The 27,662-nt window shown below is 45.5% G+C and overlaps 1 protein-coding gene across 4 annotated transcripts in view; it reads left to right on the top strand.

Moving 5' to 3' along the window:
- Positions 1 to 27,662, top strand: part of DGKG (diacylglycerol kinase gamma) — a 152,879-nt gene that overhangs the window by 73,465 nt on the left and 51,752 nt on the right. The gene's annotated exons all lie outside the window — the stretch shown is intronic.

Raw genomic sequence — 27,662 nt, 5'->3', positions numbered from 1 at the left:
CCCCAGTCCCTGGATTCCTCAGGGGAGGGGCAGGCAGCGGGCGGAGGCCTCAGCTTCCCTCCGTCCCAAAGGGGAGGGGGTGGCAGCTCCGGGCGGGGCCGAGAGGGCCGCGCCTCCGCCCCCCCGCCGGCAGAGGGCAGCAGAGGGAGCCCCTGTGCAGGCGGGGAGCCCACCCGAGCCCAGCGTCTGCACGCGCACCTGTGAAGGCTGGATGTTAGGTCCAAAAACCAAGTAGAAAAGAAAACCAGATCATTTGCGAAGTCAAACCATTCTGCTGGTGGGTGGCATATAGCTACCCATGGGATTGTCCAGTTACCTTTCTCCCTTCTTTTTCTCTTCTTGGTGGTTAATTTGCATCCTCTTTCCTTTTTGATGGACCTTATCAAGGTGACCACTGGATCCCACCCCACTCTCAGGCAGGTGGGGTGGAAAGTGGGTATTAATTTGGACTCAGATTGAGTCTAAGGGACTTGACTTTATTTAGCCGACCAAGCAGAAGTCCCGTGTTACCCTCACACGTTCATTTAAAGGGAAACAGTTTGGAGGTTCCTTAAAAAACTAAAAATGGAACTACCATATGACCCAGTAATCCCACTACTGGGCATATACCCAGAGAAAACCATGATCCAAAAAGAAACATGTACCATAATGTTCAGTGCAGCACTATTTACAATAGCCAGGACATGGAAGCAACCTAAATGCCCATCAACAGATGAATGGATAAAGAAGATGTGGCACATGTATATAATGGAATATTACTCAGCCATAAAGAGGAATGAAATTGAACTATATGTAATGAAGTGGGTAGACCTAGAGACTGTCATACAGAGTGAAGTAAGCCAGAAAGAGAAAAACAAATACTGTATGCTAACTCACATATATGGAATCTAAAAAAATGGTACTGATGAACCCAGTTGACAGGGCAAGAATAAAGATGCAGATGTAGAAAATGGACTTGAGGACATGGGGTTGGGGGGGCGGCGAGGGGGAAGCTGGGACAAAGTCAGAGAGTAGCACAGACATAGATACACTACTGAATGTAAAATAGATAGCTAGTGGGAAGTTGCTGTATAACACAGGGAGATCAACTCGATGATGGGTGATGCTTTAGAGGGCCAGGACAGGGAGGGTGGGAGGGAGTCGCAGGAGGGAGGGGATATGGGGATATATGTATAAATACAGCTGATTCACTCTGATGTACCTCAAAAACTGTTACAAGAGTGTAAAGCAATTATATTCCAATAAAGAGCTTAAAAAAAAAAAGCCAGGCACTCCCACAGACCTCCATCCTTCTCATTCCTTCTCCTTTCCCCTGACCCCATGCCTGGGAGGTTAACCAAGAATAAGAAAGACTTTTTAGGAATCAGAAACTGAACATAATGAAGCTACTTCGACTTAAGGAGAAGTGATCTGTGGGATCTAATAGTAGCTGAGCTAACCTTATCAGAATGTACTTTCTCTCACACACCAAGTCAACTCACAAAACACTGTTAACATGTATATTTTCAGCCCCTGTTCCTGCTATAGTCACAACCTTACAAATCAATTGATACTCTTCTCGCCATCTTTTTCACTCTAATATATACACCCAAAAAAAATCACTTTTTAAAAAATACTCCTCTTCCATCCATTACAGATTTTCAACGTCCTCTTTTTACACAGATACCATTATACATACTCAGGCACACGTTTGTTAAGATGCCAAATGTTTGTGAAATTCACAGGGCTTCTGTTCATTCATTCGTTCATTCATCCATTCAATGAATGTATCTTCTGAAAACAGTACCTGGCGCTGTTGTATAGGCATTTCAGATAGACGTGTAGGGGGCTCACAGTCCGGGGTGGGGGCGGAGACAGACTGGAAAGCAGATGTGCATAGTGATTGTGTTAAGTGATATGAATCAAGGTGACACAAAGCAAGGGCGTGGAATGTGGTGTGGAGGGTCTTCCAACTAGAGAGATGCCTGAACCAAGACGCAGAAAACAAGTAAGTACTTTGCAGGTTGACAGAAAGAGAAGGGAAACCCAGAGAGAAGAAACCAAATGTACAAAAAGATCCAAAGGAGTGATGGAAAACAGCCTCCTTGGGGAAGAGCAAGCTATTCAGTGTGGTCTATTGTGTGGTCTCCTTTAGTGGAAAGAAGCAAAACCTCTGTAGTTTGTAGAAAGCAGGGAAGCAGAAGGAGGAAAGAATTTCTCCATATTCCAAAAGTCAGTAGGTCAACATAGGACATGAATAGAGCAATCATCAGTTATCCACATGATTAAGTACAGTTAGAAAGATATCTGTCAGAAAAAAAGTTGTAACCGTTCATTTCAACCCAAAGTATAAATAATTTCACTGTGATGTGAATGACTGCTTTTCCTCCCCACTTCCCAGTTTCCATCAACAAGACTACTTTTTGCAGTTAGGTGTGCATCTTACTGTTCACCTGGTTGAGGTCAAGGTTGTGTGACCGCCTAAGGATGCCAGTCACAGGGATTTGCATGTAAATGCGTGTGTCTACTCACAAGTGAAGACATAGTGGTGTCGGCCCTGTTTCACAAGGTCCCAGAACACTTCCTGTTAAGAACTTGGAGTCCGTGCTGCTTCTACACTGCCTGCTTGCTCATGTTGAAAATACCCAGGAGTGCCCAAATTGTCCACTGAGAGGCAGGCGAGCAGCCATTTTTTTTTCCAGACTTCCTTATTTAGCTTTGGAGATGGTTTTAAATAGGCAGGTGGTCGTTGCCATGGTTACCCCATTACACCAGCGGCTAAATTTAGGAAGGGCCACAAGGGATAGGAAGAAAGCTTGATACCCGGGATTTGGAAATGTAAACGATATTATCAAACAAGCCTTCGTTTTACTCAGCTAAACTTAGGTTTTCCAAAGAGTAGTCACTGCTTGGCTGGCTGCCCTTACTGTTAAGGCCTGGGACTAGGCCCTCAGGGATGTAACCTAGAGGCTACATCTAGAGAGTTGTAACTGTTTTGTTCTGCTTTGTTTTGAACAAGGGAATGTGACTCCTCAGGGCTGGAAGTTTATCAGGAAACTTGAATCTTTCGCATTGCTCATTTGGTTTTCCAGGCTGTTCTAACAAGAACTCTTAACCTAGGTGCAAGGGCTGCAGGAGCTCTGAAGACATCTTGAAATTGTATGTAAGATATTGAGTACATTTTTCTGGAGAGAATGTCCATCACTATCGGAAGGTTCTCGAAGGGACCCATAACCCTCCAGTGGTTGAAAGTAACAGTTCTGAGCCCTCTTTGAGTCCTAAGAGGCATCAAATTATGACTCAGCTGTTGGGGTTTCAGGAAATTCTTCCCCCAGTGGCCTCTCGATACGGGTTGTTGCCAGGGAAGGTGGTTGGTTGCACAAAATTGTTATGTTCCCTGTGGAATTGCTTTATTAATGGAGACAGAACCAACCCCAAGGATGCTAGATGATGAGCCAGGTGTGATGTCAAGGATTAGAAGGACTTTAATGGCAGGGATGGGCCTATTTTGAGTCTACTTGCTAATCATTAACAGGCTAATTACTAATTGCTAACTTAGGAATGTTATGAAATTTATCATCTCATCGCTGCCATAAACAAAAGAGAGATTTAATTCACCTGAGATTAATGTGTTAGAAGGTGTTCTAGGACACAGGGATAAAGACATGGTTCCTCCCTTCAAGGAATTCATAGTCTAGCAAAGAAGGAAAAATAAGCCTCAAATATTTTCTACAAAATGATTTTCACATACAAGGAGGCTACATGTCGTAGGTCATAAGAGTCAGGAAGTTGTATAGCATAAGACACTTATTAACGGTTGTGTCCCAACATCACTTGTAAATGAATTGTTTAAAGTGCAGAAATTGTGTTTTAAGAAAACCAAACTAAGAACTCTTATTTTTTGAGCTCCTACTACATGCCAGGTGATAAACTAGATATTTTAAATACATTGGAATATTTGAATCCCCAAACTGCCCTACAAGGTAAATACTAACATTCCCATTTTACAGATAATGGAACTGAGGCTGGGAGAAGCTAAGTCACCCAGCCAAGGTCATACATCTTTTTAAGCAGTGGGGCTGATATGATTTAAGCTAGCTTCTAATTCTAGAGTTCAGACTCTGTTTTCTGCACCTGCTGTCTTCCATGGATTGCATCAAGGAAACCATTGATTTTATATCAAATATGCTGATGGGTGATATGATCCCACCCAGTGCTCCCAGTGACATGCAAGCCTAAGTGCTACTGTCCCCATTTTAGAAATGAAGAAATTGAGGCTAAGGAAGGTGGAGCTATTATCAGTTGGATCCACCTATGGGGACATGCCTGCTGAGTTCCAGAGGGGGATCCCACCACCCTTACCTTGTGTGGTGGGACTCTTCTCCCTATCTCAGTGTCCACAGCAAGGAGCACGACTGACTACATGATTTGTGTGGCCCCAGTGCAAAGTGAAGTATGGGGCCCCTTGTTCAAAAATCATTAAGATTTTCAAGTCAGTGACAACAGAGCATTAAACCAAGCACAGGGCCCTTCTCCGTGTGGGGCCCCACGCAGCTATACAGATCTCACACCCATGAGCTGGTCCTGGCGAGAGAGGAGATCAAAAAACAAAGACATTTGCCCAGGCTCACAGAGTGGGGAGTTTGGAATAAAGGTAAAAGGATGGAGGAAAGAGGGTTTCCATTAGGGAAGGGGGAGGAGGGATTATCAGTCCCTCAAACAGGTGGTAGTCAGTATTAGCAGAGGACCTGGTGCCAGCAGTGTCTTCCAGATAGCCGAGAACGAGTCCCCCGTGAAGTTTCTGGATTAACTCTCTGTGAAGCATTTTGTGTGTATGGAACAGATACGTATAAGCTACCCCATTCCAGTGTCACTGTCAGTGAGTCTCCAGAAAGGGAAGTCTAACGATGGAATTTTTTCACTGTTGGTCAGAAACAGAGCCCTTGAATGTGGTATTCCAAACCTGCTGAGTGCCATCCACTTGAATATGTCCCTCAGCAGTTTAGGCTGAAGCAAGATATGTCCTGTTAGGTCCTTGAAAGGGACCGAAAGCAGTGCTTCAGTCCTGCCAGAAGCTGACCACCTTTCCCGAAAACCCTCGAGTAATGAATGGGCTGTGGAGTGTTCTCTTTCTTGGAGCGAGGCCCATGGAGTAGCTGATGAGGGGTTCCCCAGAAGCCCTAATGAAGCCTGAGTCCTTAAGAGGTTGGAAATTCATCTCGCAAATAACCAAGTTCTTAATAGATATTTATAGAATGAGGCGGCAGGGTATAGTCTAAGTTGGCATCAGAAGTTGGCTATGCCACTTACTAGCTGTGTGACCTTGGGCAAGGTACTTAATCTCTTTACTCCTTTGCTTCCTCCCCTGAATCTTACAAGGTTGCTGTAAGTATTTAATGAGATAATGTGTAAATGCCTGGCACATAGTAGGTTCTTAGTAAATATTTGTTGTTGAAAATTGTTGAATGACCAGCATGAGGAAAGCATTGCCTGAAGTTTGCCAATAAAGCATTGACAATAAAAGGCTTTTCTGATGGAGTGACAAGTGGGATTCAGTTATAGAGTCTTTGCTTCATTGACATGGACCTTGAACTGAGAAGTTGGAGGACAGCTAAAAGTTGGAGGAGACCCCAGCTGTGATACGTTGAATCTGTCTAAATCCTTCCCTTAGCGGGTAGGAAGATGGCACCAATTAACCAGGATTGGATTGGATTCTACCGACTGGAGCTGTAGAAAAAATTCCCTTCATTGGCTCCATGGGTGTCCAAGAGGCAGAGATTTGGGCTCTGACGACCAGAGATTCTAAGACCAAATGCCAAGTTCAGGCTAGAGGCAGGATTGAGGTAGGGATCATAGACCCCTGTTGACATAATAACAGAAGGAACAGGGTGGGAGTGAGTGAGGGGGAGTTGTAGGACAGGTGCCCACATGTGCTCCGTGGAAAATCTGGGCTTAGAAGCTGGGGCCATGGAGTGCACGGCTGGTGGGTAGGTGGGTGGCCCAGGGCAGTCAGACACTGAAGGTGTGACTCCCCTTCTTTCATCAGTGCCCACTCTCCCCTCACCCACCAAGCATCTCTTCTCCCACTTTAGGTGAACACAGAGATGTTACGTGGGAGGCAAAATAGAAGCCAGCAAAGCTCAAGTCATGCAATTCTGGAAGCAAATAGGCCTCCTCTCTTGCATACCTGTGGTATGCTCTGCAATCACAAGCATAAACTGTATTGCCATTTACTTAAGATAGTCTTTTTTTAATCTAAAAATGAGACAACTCTAAGCTATTCTTTTCAGGAGCCCTGGGAGGGAGCCCAGTGTTACAGCCCAGATGTGTGACTTTCCCAGAGCGTAAATGTACAACAGCAGCAGATACATCAGGGTTAAAATCTTCATTCTGTGCCTGCATTGGGTTTGCTTCTTCTTATCTAATACTCAGCAGCCCAGGAAAGACCTGCTTTAGGTACTCAGAGGTCCAAACTGTCTGCACCTGTTTCCCTCAATATATCAAAGTGTTTTTTTTTTCAAGCACGTAGGATTCAGAAAAGCCCCAAGCAAAGTTGATTATGACATTTTCTGTTTTTATTCTTACTCCTTTAGGTATTTATAAAGGAAATGCAAACCTTATGCTTTGTGTTTGGGTGCCTTCAAGTCTTCAGGTCAGGTCTGACAGAACCACTTACTTAATTAGTGGAATGTTTCTATACTAGCCCACAAAAATGTTTTATCCCCTCCCCTCCTCGAGGGAGATGCAGCAAGTGAAATGAACGGAATATGGGTTCGTGTTTTTTTCAGCAGGCGTTCATCATTACGCAACTGCTGAAGCCCGGGGTTTTTTTGGCTGTCTTATTTGTTTACAGTCAGCCCTTGATTATTTGCAGAAACAAGGGAACAGCAACATAGATCGTTTAAAGCTGTGGATGGTCAGAGATTGTAGGAGGCTGCTGTTAATCTTTGTGTGCAGGTCTCTGCTCTAACGATTCACAATATTTTAAATGATACGATGAAATCACATGGACTGTTAACATTTCCTTCGTTTTCCCGCTGGCTCCCCAGTCCATGCTGGAACGGACAGCATAACTTCTCAGACTGGTATGCAAGACCAGCCTGTGATACCTCAAGGCTCCTTACAAAGCTGCTTGTTCGTCAGAACAGTTCCCTACTGTAACTTAACAGGTCTTTTCTTCTGGCCCCTGCCAGGCTGGAACAAGAAAGGTGTGATTCATGTCAACAAAGAGGGGAATCAGTTTGTGATAATATCAGAAGAAACTTGAAAGCCAGCTATGTTTTCAAGTCTTTAGGCTAGATAATCCACACGTTATCAGTATTTATTTATTGACTGCTCTTCAGAAATATTTCCATCAAAGAGCTCAAGATAGAGTATATAATGAAGTTCAGAAGGGTTAAGGTCAGCGTGATAACCTCATGGAAGAAAATCAAAGTACACAAATTCAGAATAAGGTAGGAACTGGCTAGGTCCTCAAATGGGTGTTGACAGTCTGGAAGCTTTCCAGAAGGGAGAGGTCAGGAAAGTGCTGGAATCTGAAACCATGTCTTATAAGGAAGGGCTGAATTGGGGATTGTTTCACCCAAAGAAAAGACTTAGGAAGAAGTAATTATTGGCCTCAAATATTTTAAAAGTGCTTCTCATAAAGGAGGAATAATTGGGTTCTTTTGAATGAAAAATCAATGGGAAAAATGACTGGGTAAACCAATTTGAGCCCCATATGAAGAACATCAATTCCACCAATTAAGGCCATCCTCAAGTGCAGGGGGCTAGTGGGTAGGGGAACAGGGGTGGTGAGTTTTCACATATTATGCCCAAGCAGGTGCTGGACAATCATTCTGGAGCTCCAGTGGAGCCAAGTGCCCAGGAGTGCAGGTTCTATCATCAGACAACCTGGATTCAAATGCTGGAGTGGCACTGACCACTTGTATATGACCGTGACCAAGCTACTCCTCTAAACTTCAGTCTGCTCACCTGTAAAATTGGAATATCATACCATATTAGTTTCCTATGAGTGCTATAACAAATTACCACAAACTAGTGGTTTAAACAACACACATTTCTTACATCACAGTTTTGGAGGGCAGAAGTCTGAAATAGGTCTCACTGGGCTCAAATCAAAGTGACGTCAGGATAGCATTCCTTTCTGGAGGCTCCAGGGGAGAATCCACTTCCCTGCCTTTTCTTGCATCTAGAGACTGACCACATTCCTCAGCTTGTATCCGCCTGCCATCTTTTAAGCCAGCAGTGGCCAGTCAAGTCTTTCTCACATCGCATCCCTCTGACAACCTCTCTTCTGCCGCCCTCTTCCACTTAAAAGGATTCTTGTGATGACATTGGATTCTCTGTGATAACCCAGGGTAATCGCCCCCCTCTCAAGGTCAGCTGACTGCCAGTTTAAATTCCAACTGCAACCTCAATTGCTCTTTGCCACGTAACCTAACATACTCATATCCACAGCTTCCAGGGGTTAGAACGTGGACATCTTCAGGATGGTTTTCCACCTACCACGAGTGCCTTACCGCATAGAATTATTTTGAAGACCCAATGAAACAGGGCATTTAAAATGCTTATTATAGAGGTTTGGCACATCCATGCCAGCTATTATTATCCTTATTAACATTCTTATTATTATAAAGACAGAACCCAGATCAGATGATAGTCATGTTAAATGACAGAAAAATCCTTAAAACTCTGAGATTTGGAGATTCTCTAAGAGGGACAGGTAAATATCTATTGGTCATAGGGTAGGAAGCATCAGAAAACATGGCATTTTTTTTCCTTCATTTATCTTGACAAAGTATCTTCAATAAAATAACAGTACATGTATCATATAATTTAATAATATATCATATAGTATGATATCTATATTTCAAAATCATTATCAATAATTTATAAAGTTCAGAAAAGTTAAAGTAAGAAAAAAACAGTTAGTAATAATCCCATCACTCAAGAACGTAATATTGCCACTTTGGTGCATTCCAAAATGGCAATATTATGTTCTTGATATATGTATTTTAAAATAATTATGATAATATGTCCTTATAAAATTTCATGTACTATTTTTTAAACTTTTCCTCATACAAGTAAAGTCTTATTATAGAAAAATAATATTTTCTGCCCCACAAAAAAATAAACATTATTAGCATTCTAACATATTTTCCTTCAGCACTTTGCTGCACAATTTTATTTACTTAAGATCACATGGTATACACTGAGTTAAAACATTATTAACCCAGTAGCACTTACAGGTTGTAAAAGAAAAATAATATAAAGCAGCTGATTGGAGTGAGTTTATCTGCAGTGGGAATTTGATTAGTCTTTTCTAATTAAAAAAATCCCAATGATTTTGTTCAGTTAATATTAGAGTTTTAAAGATGTTATTACTCAAGCCCCTTTGCAAATGAAATAACTACTTGATATGTTATGCAGTTCTACTTTGGTGGAGAGCAAATAAAAAGATATAATTCTCTTAGGACAGTTCTGGTCCTGTACGTAGTTTTGCTATATCTGAAAAAGACCAGTTTGTGTTTTACGTGACCATCAGAGGCAGCAAGAATTGCCACCTGGACTTTGCAGTGGTGTAGTTTTTTAAGCACACGTGACTACCAGGGTGTATTGAAGTGCTTACGCCCAATATAAGCAGCTTTGCTCCAACTCATACTAACAGTGGGAGCCATCTTTTATTGAATGCTTTCAAGAATTTCATGCACCTTATTTTTAACCAGCACAACTCTCCAAGTAGCACATAAATATTATTGCTCCATTTTACAGATGAGAACATTGAGGCTCAGAGAGATCATGCACCTTGCTCAAGAAAGTACCACTAGTTAGGGGAGTGGCTGTTCAAACCTAGTCTGTCTGACTCCACAGCCTCCACTCATCCCACTACACCTCCTGCATCCCTGGATGCCCAGGTTGGTGCCCGTGACCAAAGAAGCACTCAGGAAAGAGACAAGAGAAGAGCCACAGAGACAATTAACAGGGCCCATGAGAAAACATTTTGAAAAAATCATTTTTCCTGGAGAGGTGAAGCAGAGAATGTGTTGGGAATGGGCCTCCAGGGGGTGAAGGAGTCACAACAGGAAATAGTGGCCACACCTCCTCACTCTTCATCTCGGCTCAGGAAAGAATGTGAGCTGGAGAATGTGCTTCTAAAGTGAGGAATGGCCATTTGGAATGAGAGAAAGAGCCTCCTGGCTTGGAGGTATATTAAAGGCTGAAGCGAGTTATCGAGAGAAGTATTATGGAATGTCTTGCAAACGTTTCTAAAAACAGAAGACAGCCTCATTCATCGGGGCTGACAAACACATCATCTTCTCTGAGCCCAGGAGTGAGTCACTGTGCTACCAAATGGGAGCCCCTGCTTCCCACCTCACTGCGGACGGGGAGGCCCCGAGAGACCTCTCACCCGCTCTGTTCCTCAGTTCCCACTTGGGCCCCAAGAGGACCCCTCCTCTGCACGTCCGCAGCAGCCCCCCGCCCATCCTGACGCTCTCCCCTCTCAGGCCCATCCTGCCTGGGCTCGTGGTTTTTGTCCCGTGTCTGCCCCTCAAGAACCTGCTGCCACAAGCCACGTCCCAGTTTGTAGAACGTAAATGCACCTGCCCTGCCTTCAGGGCCCTTTATCAAGTTCTCCCTCCCAAACGCTGGTCCATTCTTACTGTTTGCTTGCTCCATCACTCCCACCTTCCCCACACGGACCCTTCATTCCTCAGTCTAGGGTGCCATCTCCTCTGGGACCTAATCATCACCTAGCACTTGTTTCAAAATGCACTCTAATATGTTCTCAGTAGTCCCACCCTGCCCACCCTCAGCCCTGGCCTCTGGTTTTTCTTAGAATTCACTTTATAAGGTTTTTGACACATGTTTTCCTACTTTGATTTTTCTTCTTTGTCTTCTGCAAGTCATCATTTTGGCACCAAACTGTTCTCGCTCTACCTCATTCACAAGCTTGCTCACTCAAAGCAGGGTCTGAACCATTTGGGGATCCACTGACTTAAAACCAGAAGGGTGGTGCTGAGCACGTGCCTTCATTTGGCCCAAGCGTGTTGGGCATCTATTCTGTTAGTGTGATGCTGGGGCCGAGAGGAAAGATGGGTTACCACAGACCCTACTTGCTGGAGTCCGTGGGTCTAGTTGGGAAGATGAGCACATACAGAGGCTCTCAGCAACTGTATTCATTTCCTAAGGCTGCCATGACAAATTACCGCAAACTGGGTAGCTTAAAACAACAGAAACGTCTCTCTCACAGTTCTGGAGGCTAGAAGTCTGAAATCAAGATGTCGGCAGGGTTGGTTCCTTCCCAGGCTCTGAGGGAGAGTCTGTTCCATGCCTGTTGGCTTGCTTCTGGCGGTTGCCAGCAATTCTTGGCATTCCTTGACTTGTAGCTGCATCACTCCAATCTCTGCCTCTGTCTTCACATGGCATTCTCCCTGCATGTCTGTGTCTCTCTGTCCAAATTTCCCTCTTCTTATAAGGACACTAGTCTTTAGATTTGGCCCACTCTAATCCAGTATGGCCTCCTCTTGATCACATCTGCAAAGACCCAATTTCCAAATAAGGTCACCTGCTGAGGCACTGGGGGTTAGGACTTCAACAGATCTTCTGGGGGAACATAGTTTAACTTCAAATACCAGTTCTCTCTCAAACCCCCCACAAAAGAAGGAGATACAATATGATATGGCGAGCTTTGTTTTAACACGACGCCATGAATAACGCGTGAGAGCACCTGAGAAAGTGGGATTAGACTTCAGAAAGAAGGTTATGTTTGCGTGTGAGCTTGAGAGAGAAACGGGCATTCACGAGGACAGGAGCTGGGCGCGTGCTAGGAGGAGGGAAGCAGGCTGGGACAAGGGCAGAAGTGTGAGAAGACGGGGGACACAAGAGGAAAGCAGAGTGGCTCCGAGGGGAGGTAGGAAGGCAGGTGGGAGGCAGCTGCGGCAGGATCTCGGTGCTCTGCACGGGACTTTGTACTTTATCCTATAGGGAGTGAGTGGATAGTGAGGTAGTGAGTCAGCAAATGCTTTTCGAAAATATCAACGAAGGAATAAATTATTCTTCCAATTATTCCCAGAGTCAAACTGTCAGGGCTCCTGAAACACAGGGACCTTTACATACTGAGCCTTGCTGAAGGGTTGGGCTAGTACAAGCGGTTAGATCAGACAGAGACCCAGGGAGAGAGGAGGAGAGGTAACCCCAGGAGGAAACAAAGAAGAGAGAAGTAAGGGGAGCCAGCTCTGCTAACCTGGGGGACTTGTGAGGTACATATCAGGGCCAGAAAAACTATAGAAACCAACCAGCTTTCTTACCAACTCTGAACCTTGATGCATGCTTTTTGGTTGCAGCAATAGAAATCCATTTTGAAAAAAAAAAATCCGTGTCATTCTCTCTTTTCTGCCACAACTTCAGAGTCTCTCATGCAGAAATTGACTTAGGCGGCTTTTAAACTTAGCAGAGTGTGTTTTTTTGTGTTTGTTTTTAGCTCCAGAGAAAAGAATATCAGATCTTATTAACCCTGTATTGTACTTTACTAATTAAAATGTTGGAGAATTACTGTTCTTTTACATAGGGGCATTTCTGTGATACAACAGAGTCCATCTTTATATCTAAAGCTGATGTGATGAGTGTATTCATTCCAATGCATTTTCCTTAAACTCTTCATACTTGCACATGTTTTATTACAAAGAGTTTGAAAAACAAGGTGGAAGAGTAATAGAGATTCTCAAGAAAGAGTCAAGTGATTAATTTTAATTCCTCATTTAAATCAACATTTACTAAAGAAAATTTTACTGCATTTATTATTTGGCCAAAGACATTTCTGAAAGCAGCTTTTTCTATACTTACCAGGAAACTCAGTAACTCTCTTAGTGAAACAAATGAATTCTCTCTCAAGAAACCCTGGGCAAATGGCTTTACAACTCCATATCTCAGGCTGTGTCATCCTTATGTGAAATGTAGATGCTGATCCCTCACGAGTTCGTCACTTCTCTGATTCTTAATTTTCCGCTGTGTAAATGGAAATTACAATGATCTCACAAGATGCGTATGAGCATTAGAGTAGATAAATAAATGAACTTGAACTTGTCAGGTGCTGTTGTGATGCTGTTGGTTACTACAGGAATTTGTCAGGAGAACATGCAGCAGAATCTCTCGTTTAAGTGCATAATGTTGTGATTCTTGCCTATAATAACAACGTATAGAATCTTAGCTTTGGACTGGATTTTAGGTTTTAACCCTCTTCCCGCTGTAAGTATCCCTTCTATAAACATTCCCCTGAGAGAGGTCTTGAGAGCTCTACTTTGAAGATTACAGATCTCTACTTTGAAGATTGTAGGAGTGGTTTTGGGGGGTTTTTTTGTTTTTTTTTTGTTTTGTTTTGCTCTACCACTTCACATTTTACTAAGAAAGCGTTTTCCCGATCTTCTAATGCTCTTCAGTGCATGAGGGGCACTCCTCGTTCCAAGAGTGTACTTATACCCTCAAGTTGCCAAAGCATCAGGGGCCTACATAATTGCTGAATATTCATGTTTGTTGAACCTACACTTAGGTTGAATTCCTCACTGTCTAGTATCAAGATGTTTTCTATTCTGTTGAATGAAGAGTCCCTTTAATCTTGAAAGTGGGCCTTTTTGGAGAGCATTCCAAAGTGCCAATCAAACCAAGTACCCTGCCTTGCCTTTGAACTCAATGAGCTGAAAGTGTACCTGTAATCTCCAGCTTTGGGTTACCATAGGGCAAGAGGTGGTAGGAACATCATGGGTATATTAAAACCCCAAACTGTTAGTGAAACTTTTATTGGAGCCAACACAGAGCATTCTAATTAATCAGGTTCTCCCTTTCGTCTTCTGTACCACCTGGTCCCTGAACTTGGGCAGGGAAAGGGATGAAGGCTGCTCATGATCAGGATTTCTGCAGACATGTGCAGGTTTGGTAGTGAGGATAATGCCACAGGATGCCCTCCAACGTGAGCTGATGGCCTGGTTCATGATTTGCACTTATACTCGTGTTCCCCACCCACATGAGTGTACTCCAGAAAAATTAAATGGCCAACAGTAAGTCAATGGGTTAGAAGAGACTTGAGGACTGGATAACTTATCCCTTAATTATCAAGACTTGACAGTATAATGTTAACATTCATAATAACTGTCCATGTGTGCAAAGTGGGAAGATCAGGGGCAAGGTAAACATGAGCTTTAGCTACTCCTGCAGTGGTGAAAGAACAAGTTCATTACGTGGTGTTCCATGATTGTTGAATAGTTGATAAATTACCAGGTTGTACCTGATTTATAAAAACAGAGCAACTGAAAGTATTTTTTTCCCAGAAAAGGTGGACGTGGGTTGGTATTTTATTTCTGTGCACAGGATCTTTGCAAATACCAACAGCTTCAGCTCTTACTCTCCTGCAGCTGGTCAGCCCTTCAAACCAGACACATATTAGGGCTCATAACCAAAGGTACCAGGGCACAGATGGGAAGGATCAGATTGGGAAGGAAGTGGGAGAGACATTTTTGAGGCAGCTTCTGGGAAAATTCCCAGGAGGAAACTACAGAGGTCTATATGAGGGGTCACAAATCCAAATGCCAGCAGAGACCAGGCAGTTAATGTAAACGGGGGAAGCAGGAAGATGCAAGGCTCTAAGGGGTGGTGAGGACTCCAGCAAAGTGGAGAGCATATGCCCTGCGTAAGGGGAGCAGCCACTACCCAGCTCTGCTCAATTGTTGCCAGGCTGGAAAATAACCCAGTATTAACAGATCTGATTTCTCAAAAGAAGCTGGGCTCCAGGTGTTTATGTAAAAAAAAAAACTTCCAGTTTTACAAACCACTGTGCAAGTCACCTTTCCAAGCCTCATAAGATCTGTAGGCCTCCAAATTGTCACATTGATGTCCAAGAAATATAAACTTAGGGATATGATGGGGACCAATTTTCTTTTTTTTTTGCTTGACCATCGTCACAAATTATTGGTGTTGCAAGTGTAAACTGGTCTTCTCCCAAAGGAGAGAATGAATGGGCTTGAGAAAACCTAAGAAGTCAGTGTCTTTGCATTGTTGAAGGGTTCCTAGATATCCTAAAAGAGTGATCCACGAAAGAAAAGGCATTCAGGAGGTCAAAGAGAACATAAAGCAAAATCAGAGTCTGATTAATAAGTAGATATAATATGGAAATAGAGAGGGAAAGCCCAATCCCTTTTGAGGGAGAAAAAAATTAAAGTATGAGACTGTACCCAAAGGAGATAGATTTGGACCTTCTGGAGAAGGGAAAGTAGAACAGCTAACAGGATCATCATGAGGTTTGATGAGAGCCTGTGGGGGTCACTACCAGGTTGTCTTCTTCAAGCATGTATAGAATTAGCATTGGTTAAAGTGCATTCCACAGGATGTTAAAAGGAGATTCACAGGAAGACAGGGGAGCTCAGTCATGGGAAAATTTGAAGTTAAATCTATTTCTTTTCTGTATGATCATGTAGAGCCTTTCGTATATGTAGATTCTAACCTATTGAGACCATGAAGAAGCAGGATAAAGTACTTAGTTTCCCAAATTTATTTAACCACAGAATCCCCCTACCCCAGAGCATCTTGTGAGACCAATATTTTTCTGAATTCACATTGGTGAAAACCCCTGCGTTAAAGACAAGAAGGAGTAAACATGCTCAAAAAACCCATAAACTATTTCTCCCTTCTGGCCATGGGTGTGGGGACAAGTCACACATCCAGGGGAATCCTGGTTAGTATCTCTGGTGACTCTGGTGTCTTGGGTGGGAAACTAAGGGACGTGGGGCGGAGGCGATGCTCTAGTCTCTTCCTCAGCCGTGAGTCAAGATTTTAGAAGAAACAGGCATGCACGTATGGGGAACACAAGCTGCTTTGTAACTGAGCTGAGCACGCCTGTTCCTCTGGACCACGGATTTGGATGCTGGAATGACAGGCCCCTTGGCAAGGACTGGGAGCTGGTCACATAAACCAAGAAAAATACTTTTGGCCAGAGACTTGGAGACCAAACAGGAGGGCTTTAAAATGAGATTTAAAGGGGATAAAGCAGAATGTTCAAATGAAACTCTAAAATCACAACCCACAGAGGGGCAGCAGGTGTGAGCTAGAAATAAGAGGCCTGGCAGAGGTGGTGCCAAGCAGCTCTCCGAGGAGCTGGCAGTGGGGTCACATCCAGAGTGGGGCCATGTTTGCCAACTACACAATGAGGGGGCAAAGTGAGCAGGGGAGACAAGCATGACCTCTGAGACAGCAGAGATGTGGTGGGTAGAACACACAAGCCAGAAGGCCATGCTCGGTCAGGGTGACAAGTTCACATGATCACAGTCACTGAAATGGGTGTACACACGTAGAAGAAGCCACAAACGTCAAAGCAGAAGCAAAACTGGGAGCAGATGGATGAGATTTTCAAAAGGGCAAAACAGAAAGGATTTTGCTGGCTGTGTAGACTACAGTCTTCTCAGGCAGAGGCAGGCTCTGGCTGGTGCTTTCCTACGTAAGATGTTTTCAGAGCAGCACAGGAAGAAGACGGAATAAAGATGGGATGAGGGCTTTTATTCAGGCTTCTGCCCCATCTAATGAATTGTTGCCTTGCTTACAATTATCATGACTTCAAAAGTGGAGGGAGCAAGGAGGGAACTCCCTTACGCCGTATTTAATTCTGACCAGGAAGCATCCAACTGGCTCATGGTGTGGAAGGCACAGGAAACTTCGGAGGAAGGAACCAGATCACCGCGTAGTTTTATGAAAGCCAAAGGAAGAAAGATGATGCATACTTAAGTCGTGCCCTTTCCTGCGCCGTCCTGCCTCTTCGGCTTCCTACCTCCCTCTGGCACCTCCAGGCCCAGTCTAATCAGAGCTCCAGCCCAGACTTCAGGGTGGCCACCAGGGATTTTAGGGTGGAAGTGTCCCCGTGTTTCTTTTCCAGGAAGTTGAGGAAAGCAAATATTCTCCAATCCAAATTCGGCAAGAAAGACGTGCCGCTTGTACTTCAAGTCGGAACTCAGAATCCCTGAGGCCACAAAGCCAGTTTTATGTGTCGCCGTGGAGTGCTATTGCTTCATTATTTAAGTGTATATCAGAGGACCCACATAGACATTCTCAACTAGTAGTCCCAACAACACCTGCAAGGCAAGGAATAGCATCCCAATTCAAAGATGAAGAAACTAAGGGATAGAAACTAAATGACTAGCCCAAGGCCACGTAGCAAGGAAGTGACTGACTGCGGCTGCAATCCAGGCCTTTCTGGCTTCTAACCAGGGCTTTTTCAGCTCTACCAAGCTGCCTCCAGCACTAGACATTGGATACCTAATGGGCTGATTGGCTTTGGTAGTTACTCTGAAAACCCAATCTCAACATAACATTGTTTCTATGGGAAAATGTGCTCCGAGTGACAGCTGGCTTAAGCAAGGAACTTTTGTAACCTGACCTGTCACAAGTCGGGCACCGCCTCAAGCTCAGACAGGCTGGTTGTGGGAGGGAGAGAGGCGAGCAGGCTTCTTCAGCCAGCATCCCCTCAGACACCACAACACCATTCCAGGCCGGCGTTGCATTTGCCAAGAAACAGCGGCCTCCAGCGCATCCACAAAATACCCACAGGGCACCCACCACAGAAGACAGATGTGAGGACCACACGAGGGGACCCTTCGGTTCCTAAAGCAGCTGGTGCAGGTCCAGCACACAATAGCCACTGGATACGTGGGGACTGAGATGATTCCCAACGGCTGGGGGTGAGCCGGGGTGGAGGGAATGGAGAGGGAGGGGAAGCTCTGCTATCTGTCTGGGAGCCTCCCTGGGAATTACGGTAGGGTGAATTACGGTAGGGTGAGTTACTGCAGGGTGAGGGTGTGGACCTGCTTTGGGGGCTTGCCTCCTGCTCCCCCCCCCCCCGACAATTCCTAGTTTCTAGCCTTGGTTGGTCAGGACCCAGGAAGCGGCCTTCCTCAGCAAGAGCTTCTGAGAGCCTCCCCAGGCTACCTTCTCCAGGTGTTCAGGGCCCTGTTCTAATCGCCCATGCTCCCCACCTCGGCCTTAACTGTCCCCACCTGCCTTCAGGTACCAGCTTCCTGGGCTGATGGATGTGTGAATGCTGGCAAAACAGAGTTCAGAATCAAAAAGCCACACGACAGCTAAGCATCATTACAGAACCTTGGAGACCCCCACGGCCCTCTGCCTTTGTCCCTTTCCCTCCGGGAGCAGGATTGATTTTTGTCCCCGTGTTTGACTTTGCTGTCTGAGAACTGTGAGATGGAGCTGATTCAGAGCCCTCTAGCTTTAGCCAAATCGGCCTGAAGGGGATGTTCGTTCCACAAATAAATCTTCAAAGGGAGAAAGGATTGCTAAAAGCAGCCAAACTCGGTGAGATTTTTATTTTATAGTTTTATTTTTTTGGAAGGGGGAAGGGAGCGGTTTTCTCTTAGCAAGGACGGATTCTGACTGGAAGACACGCTAGAGGCTCAGGCCCTCAGGAGAGGACATCCCTAGCTGTGTCACCAGCTGTCCCTCCTGAGGGTCAGCAGCAAAGTGACAGGACCACGTGGTGGCGTTCCCATCACTGTGGCCGTGCTCAGGTTGGGCTGTGGGGCTTTGGAGAGACCCCAGGGCCCCAGAACAGCAGAGGCCATGGGTATGTTTGGTACCCGTGGAAGGAGGGCCTGAAAGAAGCCTCCCTGTGTGGGCCTGGGTGCATGCCTGCACACACATGTGTCCCCAGGTGCTGCACGGGGGGAGGATCCGGTTTCAGACGTTGGCTGGCTTCACGCTGGAGTCCTGCCCGTAGGAGGAGATGCTGTCGGGTGCCAGACAGAACGCGGGAGTGCCGACCAAAGGAGACTCTGTCCCTAGTTCACGGAAACAAACTGTCTTGTGTGCAAGAGAAGGGCCACTGCTCAGAGGGAGCAGACCCTCCGCAGCTTAGAACTACCTTTGAAGGAGTAAAGAGGCTGCTCTGGATGAGGCCGGTGGGTTTGGCCCATTGCTACTTTGGAGCAAGAGTGGAGACCAGAGACCGATAGGGAGACCCAGACTGCAGACTCTATGGGGAAAAGCACCATGGGGTCCTGAGCAGCCTGAGCCGGCCAACCTCGAGCTGGAGTGTGTGGCCTTCCCGTGGCCTGAGCAGCAGGTGTGATCAAAGCCAGCCCACAGGCACGCACGAGAATGGCCCTCCTCCGCTTTGCAGTCACCAGCCCTCGCGGCTTTGGCTGACCTTTCCACTTCTCTCAGATGCCTCTGGGGCTTAGAGCAGGAGGGGCGGGGGGAGGGGAAAGGTAAGGGATCAGGATGGGGAGTTGGGAGCTGGAGTTTGAATTCCAGCCAGTGCACCCGCAAGGACTGGTCTCAGTTTCCTAATCTGTACCCTGAGAAAGTTGCTATGGTTTAGGAGAGAGCCAGCATCCGGCGCTGGTTTGGTGTGGTGGTTCTGCATGCACCCAAAGACTACCGAATAGTGCACTGTTCTTACTTATTCCTCACCCCCAGCCCCACCATGGATGCCATACTGAGTAAGATTTCTGCCCTCCATAAGGCTGTTCTACGTAATCCTTCCTTTTCCATCTTTATGATTCAACAATATCCATTTGCCATTCAGTCAGTTCCTCTGGTGGCCAAAAGTAACAAATGTAATTGATTTTATTCCATTCCACATCAAAAAAACACTTTCACCCACTCCTTAGTCTGTGCAGTCTTTGTTATGAGTAAATGCCCAGATACTATTATATATTAAGAAATGTTGACAGCAGTTCGTGGACTCCTTCCACACTTTCGAATATTCCTTGGAACCTGTGATCTCCTGGCTGGGAATCCCTGGACCCCAGAGTTCCCTTAGGCGCAAACACTCTGTCATCTGTGATTTTGCAGGTAATTTTTCACACATGAGAATGACTGCAGAAGTGCCTTCATAGGTTATTAAGAGGATTCCATCTTTTATACTATAAAATACACGCTAGGCAGGTTTCTCCCTGCTTTCTTGGTCTTTTCGTTTTCCTTAGCCCCTTCTTGAGCTCTCCCCTCTTTCTTGTCTCCCATATTTCTGCCCACCCCCTCCTGGACTCTGGTCTCCAGTCCTCCCGTCCATTCACCATCCTAGATTTTTCTGAGCACCGTGAACACCAGTCTTGTCCCCAGTGCGGAAAAAAGCCAGGGAATACCTTGCCCCTTGAGCCGAGCCAAGGCAAATCTGTTGGCAGGAACAGTGGGCACAAGAGTCACACAGAGAACAAACACAGCTATTTATAAAGCCTGCTTCCTGATCGCTGGGGGCTCACTTTCCCTTGTACCAGAGGGGCCACTGCCTCCTCTTGGAAAAGATCCTTCCATCCACAGCTCTGTGCCTGCAGGTCACCGAGTGCCATTCCAATGATCAGCAAGAGCAGGGGACAGCATGCAGGGTGGATTAGATGTGGTGACAAGCTCTCTGATGGGCCATGGCAGCTGGGTGTGCGGGTGACACAGATGGCCTCTACAGCACCTGTGAGGGGACAGTCACTGGCCCCTTACCGGACTTGACATCCTGGCCTTAGAACTAAGCCTAGCTCCCTTGGCTTTCCTTTTTCTTTTTTAAACCTTTGATCTAAACTTTGGTTAGCACAATTACTAAACGTCCAAAAGCACTTGGGATTCAAATAATGTAGAAGGTTAACAGATAAAGTAGTCTCAATATTGTTACTAAGAGTTGCCATTCAGCTCGAGCTGCATTTGCCCTTCCTGTGTTGCTATCATACTTGTGTGGTTGTACTAGATTCCTTTTTTCCTTAATAACCTGACACCGGTCTCCTATTGGGTTGGCCAAAAGGGGTCGTTCAGGTTTTCCCGCAACGTCTTATGGAAAAACCCGAAGGAACGTTTTGGCCAACCCAATGCCTTTAGCAGTCAGAGCACCGCCAATGACCCAGCAAACCCGTGGTATTAAGTGAGATCATTTGTCTTTGGGGTTTCTCGGGGGTTTGTTTGGTTTTTTTGTTTTGTCTTGTTTTGGCTGTGTTGGGTCTTTGTTGCTGCGCATGGGCTTTCTCTAGTTGCTGAGAGCAGGGGCTACTCTTCTCTGCAGTGTGTGGGCATCTCAGTTCGGTGGCTTCTCTTGCTGTGGAGCACAGGCTCGAGGCGCGTGAGCTGCAGTAGCTGTGGCTCACGGGCTTAGCGGCTCCGTCGCCTGTGGGATCTTCCTGGCCCAGGGATCGAACCCGTGTCCCCTGCATTGGCAGGCAGATTCTCAACCACTGTGCCACCAGGGAAGCCCCCTGTCTTTGTTTTTTCATTGAGATGAACCTTATGAAAATGTATAGCTAATGTACTGAAGTAGCCTCTTGGCTAGGCATAGTTCTCCGTGGATGTGTAGTTTTGGGCCTATACAGTGTACTTTTAAAAAGTTGAACAAGTTGCCAACTTTAATAATCAGGAGATTTTACAGGAAAACACATTTTTCTGGCATCTTTGTAAAAAGTGGTAGCCCTGGTAATACGTGGGCCCACACTCCTACATGGTGCTGGTTGTAGAGCACGTGGGCCCTCCTACCCTGCCAGGGATCCTGTCATCTCAGGTCGTTCAGGGAGCTTGGAGAAACCTCAGAAACCCGTCATTCCGAGCCCTTCATTGTAGGATGAGGAAACTGAGTCTGGGAGACCCTGAGTAGCTCTTGTGGTGTCACGTTCTAGTGTGCATGAGAACTGGGCCTGGAGGAGGGTCTCCTGCCCGCTGGCCCAGCAAGGCCCCCACATCTTTCAGCTCCCTCAGCACAACACAGAACACCGTCTTGTGGGCAGCGTCCACTTCACTGGGCTGACAGGGGCCTGACTGTTTGAATCATGGCCCACTCGGGGAACCTGATTATCAAAGTCCAAACCACAAAGAGGAACACCTTCACTTCAAGGGCTCCTATTTCTGGAAATAGCTATAGTGTCCTCTTTGTAGCCTTCTACACCCAAAGAAATGTTTTCATGTTTTGATGACTTCAGAAGTCTATTGCTCTTAAAACTTCCTAGATTATCAGAAAAGGGCCATCAGAAGCTCGTTGCCTTTGCTGGTGAAAACGCGCAGCAGCTAGCTTGGTTTTCCTTGTGGACATCCTTGAAGACAGGCTATTCATAGGCTGTCAGGATGGTGACTGAATCCAGCCCTAAGTTGCTGACAAATATAAAAGAACATTTTTAATTAGTCTCATTTTCCCCTCACCTGTCAAATGAAAAGATTCAACTAACTCGTGTGCAATCAATGTTATTTTCTTATAAAGCAGGGGGAAGTTAAGAAAGCCCAGAAATAGAGTCAACCCACGGTGTCACTGCTGCTGTTTTCCACTCCCCCGGGTGACTGAGAGTCCCTTGGAGCCCAGACAAGGGGCTTCTGCCTCAAGAACGGGTTCACCGGGGTAGTTTAGAGCTTGACAGTGAACCTAGGAGTTTCGTGGACCTGGAAACCAGCCTCAGGACAACTGGTTAAGGGTTAGTCATCTCCAGCTGAAAGGTGATTATGAGAAGGAAAGAAATGGTGGGCCAAAAAAAACTCAGGAAGAGGGATGCAGAAAAAGCTGTCCAGGAGTCATTAAAACATTGTTAGTTTTATTTTCTTCAAAAAATATTGGCTGCCTGAGATAGACCCCCATACTGCTCCTACTCCTACCCCTGCAGGCTTTGGGGAGTCTCCCAGTGAGTGTGTCTCCTAGCAACAAGACGGAACAGTGAGAGAGCACGTCCCATGTGTTAAACACCTGCCTAGTGCTTTGCATTTGCCACATGAGCTTCACAGCTCTGCTGGGTAGAAAATCATATTCCCATTTTGTAGAAGAAGAAATGGAGGGTCAAAAAACTGAAATAACTTCTCAAACCAGGAAGTAACAGAGCCAGGCATGAACCCTAGCCTTTCGTTCCGTACAACTGAAATTGAAACAGACAAAAACCAGTGCCACATGCAGCAGCAGCAAACCTCCAACAAGGGCCAAGAGTAAAGTGGCGGGGGAGACATCTTCAAAAGAGAAGAGGAACACTGGCAGTCAGGCTGTCTGCTTAGCAGGAAGAGAGGGGGCTTTGTGAAATTATAGGGTATCACATGCTATAGGCTTTTACCAAAGGCTTTGGAAAGGTGCTGGTGCTGGTAGAGGAAAAAGGGGAAAGGGGAAAGAGAAGACGAGGCGGAGGAGAATTTGCTTCCACCCGTGAATTTCTTATTTGTATCAAGAGTACCTGCTCATAGGATTCTTCCCAGAATGGAAAGAGATAATACCTGTAAAATATTTAGCAAAGTACAAAACCAAAAGCCCAAAGCCTCCCTGATGGGAGGCTTTCTCTACTTCCAGATCAACAAAATAACCTGTTGATTTTATGGTACACAAACCTGCTCTGCCAGTGTAGACAGAACCAAAGAATCCAGATTACTGCTCCCTGGTGTCTTGGTATGCAGGGACAGTAGGCTGGGAGTTTGGCTTCCTTCCTGTTCTTGTAGCAGCTGAGAAACCTTTAGGGAACCCCACCTCGGATAGGCCTGCCAGTGAAGTCCTTGGCAACAATACCCAAACATATACAAGGAGATCTGTCTTCGCTTCTCTGTGCCACTTGGCCTGAAGCCAACCTCCACGTGAAGGCCCACCATTAATGTCTGACCTCAGTTGTGCAGGATTCTGGGGGCCGCCTCTACCTGATCAACCTTTATCCCAATAGGAGTCTCTTCCTTCCTCTGCCCCACCCCCATGGCCCCAGCCTTTGTACTTTCATTTTGGTTGCTACGACAGAGGCAACCAAAGTAATCTGCCTTTGTATTATGTAAGGCTCATGGCAATATTTCTGAGTAACCAGATAAGTGACCTTCATTAGGAAGAGAGTACTTTGATTATCAACAGGCCATCAGCAACATTCAAGCAACAAACTTTTAATGTGTATAGGGGATGGGGACCTATAGACCTTTAGACCAAGACCTGTTCTTTATGATTTTATATGTCTCATTTAATATTTATAACATTCTGTGAATTAGGTATTTACCCATTTTACCCATTTTATGAGTAAAGAGGCTCAGAAATGTAAAAAAAAAAAAAAATTGCTCAAAGTTATACAACCCATAAAGGGCAGAGTCAGAATTTGAAGGCCAGGCTCCTTGATTCCATCCTGGGGTCTTCGCATTAGGCCACACCGCCTTCTCTTATCCTGCGTGGCTGAAAGTGGCCCACATTGAAGCTGAAGTGGGAGGTGTCCAAGGAGCAGTTAGCATTTGTCTCCCAGCTTCCCTTGTTTCACTCTGTAGATGGTTCAGGGGCACTGCCTCTGCCTCATTCCTGGGTGAGCTGAGAGGATGCAAGATGCAGGGTGTCCTGGGAGCATCTGGCAGTTCTAGGGAGCAGTTCTGATCTCACTGACTTTCTGAGACTGTGTAGATTCAAGACCAGGAGATTCCTGTGACACATCCAATTGAAACGCCTCTAGAACCCCCCTGGCCACTGGCACCTAGGCGGGGCTGGGGGTGGGATGGGCGACACTCTTCCGCAGACAGCATTTCCTAGCATATGATGCAACCACTAACACCCCAGGCCCCCAACTGCCTCTAGCCTGGTGAAGGAGAACCACAGCAGCCCAGGCAGTGTCATAGGAGCACACAACAGGACACCACACAACACGCAAAAGCATGAGAAGATAGCGTGGCAAGGCAGCAACACACAGGCTTTGGGGTCCGACAATCAGGGATGGGGTCGCCTCTGCACTTACTCTCTCTGCAACCTTAGGCAACGTACTTCTCCTCCCCAAGCTTTCCCTTACTTGTAGCAATCGTACCTACTTCGTAGGGCTCTTCAGAGAATCGGAAGAGATAGTATATGGGAAATGGTTAGCAGAATGCAAAACCCAAGAACCATAGGGATTGAATGGATTTACTTCTAACTAAAATGTGCTTGAGTTAAAAGAGGAGAAATAAAAGCTCTCAGATTTTGAACAAAATCCTGTGGGTCAGAGGTCAAATGTTAGCACCTAGTGAAGCTGTTAAAAGTATGTAAACTCTGTGAGATCCTGCCTCTCTTATTCATCACTTACCTCCAGGACTTATGCTGTACCTGGTACACAGTATGGCTCAGTAGATGGTCTGCGGATGGATGAATGGATGGATGAATGAATGTGTGGATGGATGGATGGATGGACAGACGGACACATGGGTCAAAACACAAAAGTACTGTCCTTCAATTACAAAGTGGACTGCCACTGGAGAATTGATCTCCTGTGCCACTCTCTCAGTGAATGGCACCTGCCATCTATCGTGCAATCTAAGACAAAAACTTGGATGTCACTTTGCCTACTCTTTCTCCTCACAACAAACCAGCCCTGTCGATTCCACCTCTTAAATTTTAGCTTGTGAATCCCTTCTCGTCTCCTGAGCCCTCCTGTCCCTGCCTTTGTTCAGGTCCTTCCCAACTCTCTCCTGGGTTTCTACACCACCTACAAACCATTCTTTAGGCCTCCAGTCTGTACCCACCCCTTCCAATCCACTCTCCAGACTTGGGACAGGGTGATCTTTAAAAATCACAAGTCCGTTCAGGTCGCTACTGCCACCCCCTACCACTACCCGCACTTTAAGATAGACGTTAAGATAAAGCTCAGACACCTAAGCATGGCATCCCAGCCTTTATAATCTTGCTCCCGTCTGCCTTTCCAGCCTTATCTGGCCAATCCACCCCTTCTTGAGTTCCAGATCCCCTCCAGCAGGTCTATACTTTCTCTTACCCTATGCCATTGTTTCGGCTTTTTCCTCCACCTTCCCTATTCCCTTCCACATCCTTCAGAATTCATCACTCACCCAGGGTGAGTGGTGGCCCCACTAAGAATTGGATGTCCCTCCTCCTAGGTGCTCCCAGTGCCTAGTGCTTAGCACACGACACTACGGTCTGTTTCCTTGGCTGTCCTTCCCAGGCATCTGGCTCATGGAGTGCTGTATTTTGTTCTTCATTACGCCTAGTACACCCTATCTAGTCCTGGCACGATGAATATTTCTTGAATCAATACGTACTTTATCTCATACCAAATGTGCACTTTCTCAGAAGCATATTGGCAATCAACATCATGTCTTTGGACAATTGTGTGACCCGTCAAGATAATCAACCAAGGATTAAGGTGTGGTCTATGACTCTAGAAAACTCTATTAGGTTAGATGTGTCAGGAACATATATTTTTAACTAAAAGTCAAGATACATGATCTGACAAATATGATCCCATATTTTTCTATCCCCCCAAAATTTGAGTATATAATGTCTACAGCTACCCAGCCTGATCTATCATTTTAGCCTTACTATGTTATCCAAACATGCCAACTTAAGACATTGAAATAATAATGGATAAGGAAGTAGCCAGTATTCTTGGTGAGCTTATTATGCAGTGAGCATTATGGGAAGTGCTTTGCAGTCATCCCATTTAATCTTCTCAGCTACCCTTTGAGCGGCTCTTTTTATGATCTCCATTTTACAGATCAGGAAACTGAGTCTTAGTTTACACGGCCAGCAATGGACATCTAACCAGCAGTGGAAGAAGCAGTCTGTTTGATCCTCTCAGTCATTCTGCGATACTGACATAACCATGACCTCTTAACCTTAATAGATCTTCAGAAGAGCCACTTCTGGGCAAAAATAGCTTGTGGCTTCCAGAAATTTTTATTAAAACTCTAAATCTCCTGGCAATAACTTTCAAAAGTCATGATTCAGACCAGCAGTGATATTTGAAAACGGAATCATAATGCAGGTCTCCTGGCTACAGAGATGTTTTCCCTGCTGGAGAGGCATCCTCAACCTTGACATTTTTGACAGTCTGTGTTTTTCCTGCTACTGGGTCCTTTGCCATCATTGTCTAGTGAGAGGTACTGGCCCTCCTTCTGTCCTCCCGGAGGAATCCTCTCTTTCAGGGCTAAACAGTCTGTCCTCTTCCTTGGTTGTCATTTCACTAGAACCTAGAGCAATGTTTCTCAAGGTCCTGACAGCTGACCACCTGCATAGTGATCACCTGGGCATTCATAAAAATGCGTATTCCTGGGCCCTGTCCCAAAACTATCACATAGAATCTCTACAAATTGGAGCCCAGGAGCTAACATTTTAATCACATTCACCAAGTAATTCTTATGAGTACAAATGTCTCAGAACCACAAATGTAGTCTCCAGATTCCCACAGCTCCAATTCTGATCACTGGACCAGCATCAGCAGCTTGTTAGAAAACAAGGAGTTCTTATGCCCAAATCCTGAATGACTGAATCAGAATTTGCATTTTAATGAAATACCCAGGTAGTTTGTATTCACATTACTGTGCATACCGAGAGCTAGTGATCAGAGCAGTGTTTTCTCTGCACATCATGGCAGGCATAGAAAACAAACTCATTTGTTTGGCATTTCTCTCATACAGAAGAGAATGCCAGCTGTGGCATCGGGGGCTCAGCCTGCCCTAGACCCCAGCCTGGCCACCCTGAAGACTGAGGAGATTGGTATCTCAGGCATACCTGTGCTGCAGTAGGCTGGTTGAGAAGCACTGGTCTACTGAAAGCACAGCCAGTCCTTCTACCTTTCTCCATGAGCATAACTCATAAATCTTGCTTATTCTTATTCCCTTCATCATTTATCATTTCTTTTCCTGCATACCGAGAGTCAGGAAAGCTACTTTCCAACCAGGTCTTAGAAATCCTCATGCAGTGAGAGAACACGGACTCATCTTCAAGTTCTAGGCGGACCCTTTGAGAAATGTAGAGAGAAAAGTTG

Source organism: Hippopotamus amphibius, chromosome 6 (genome assembly GCF_030028045.1).
Source record: "Hippopotamus amphibius kiboko isolate mHipAmp2 chromosome 6, mHipAmp2.hap2, whole genome shotgun sequence".
Taxonomy (NCBI): domain Eukaryota; kingdom Metazoa; phylum Chordata; class Mammalia; order Artiodactyla; family Hippopotamidae; genus Hippopotamus; species Hippopotamus amphibius.
Note: the sequence above shows the minus strand (reverse complement) of the source record. Positions and strands in the feature narration are given on the sequence as shown.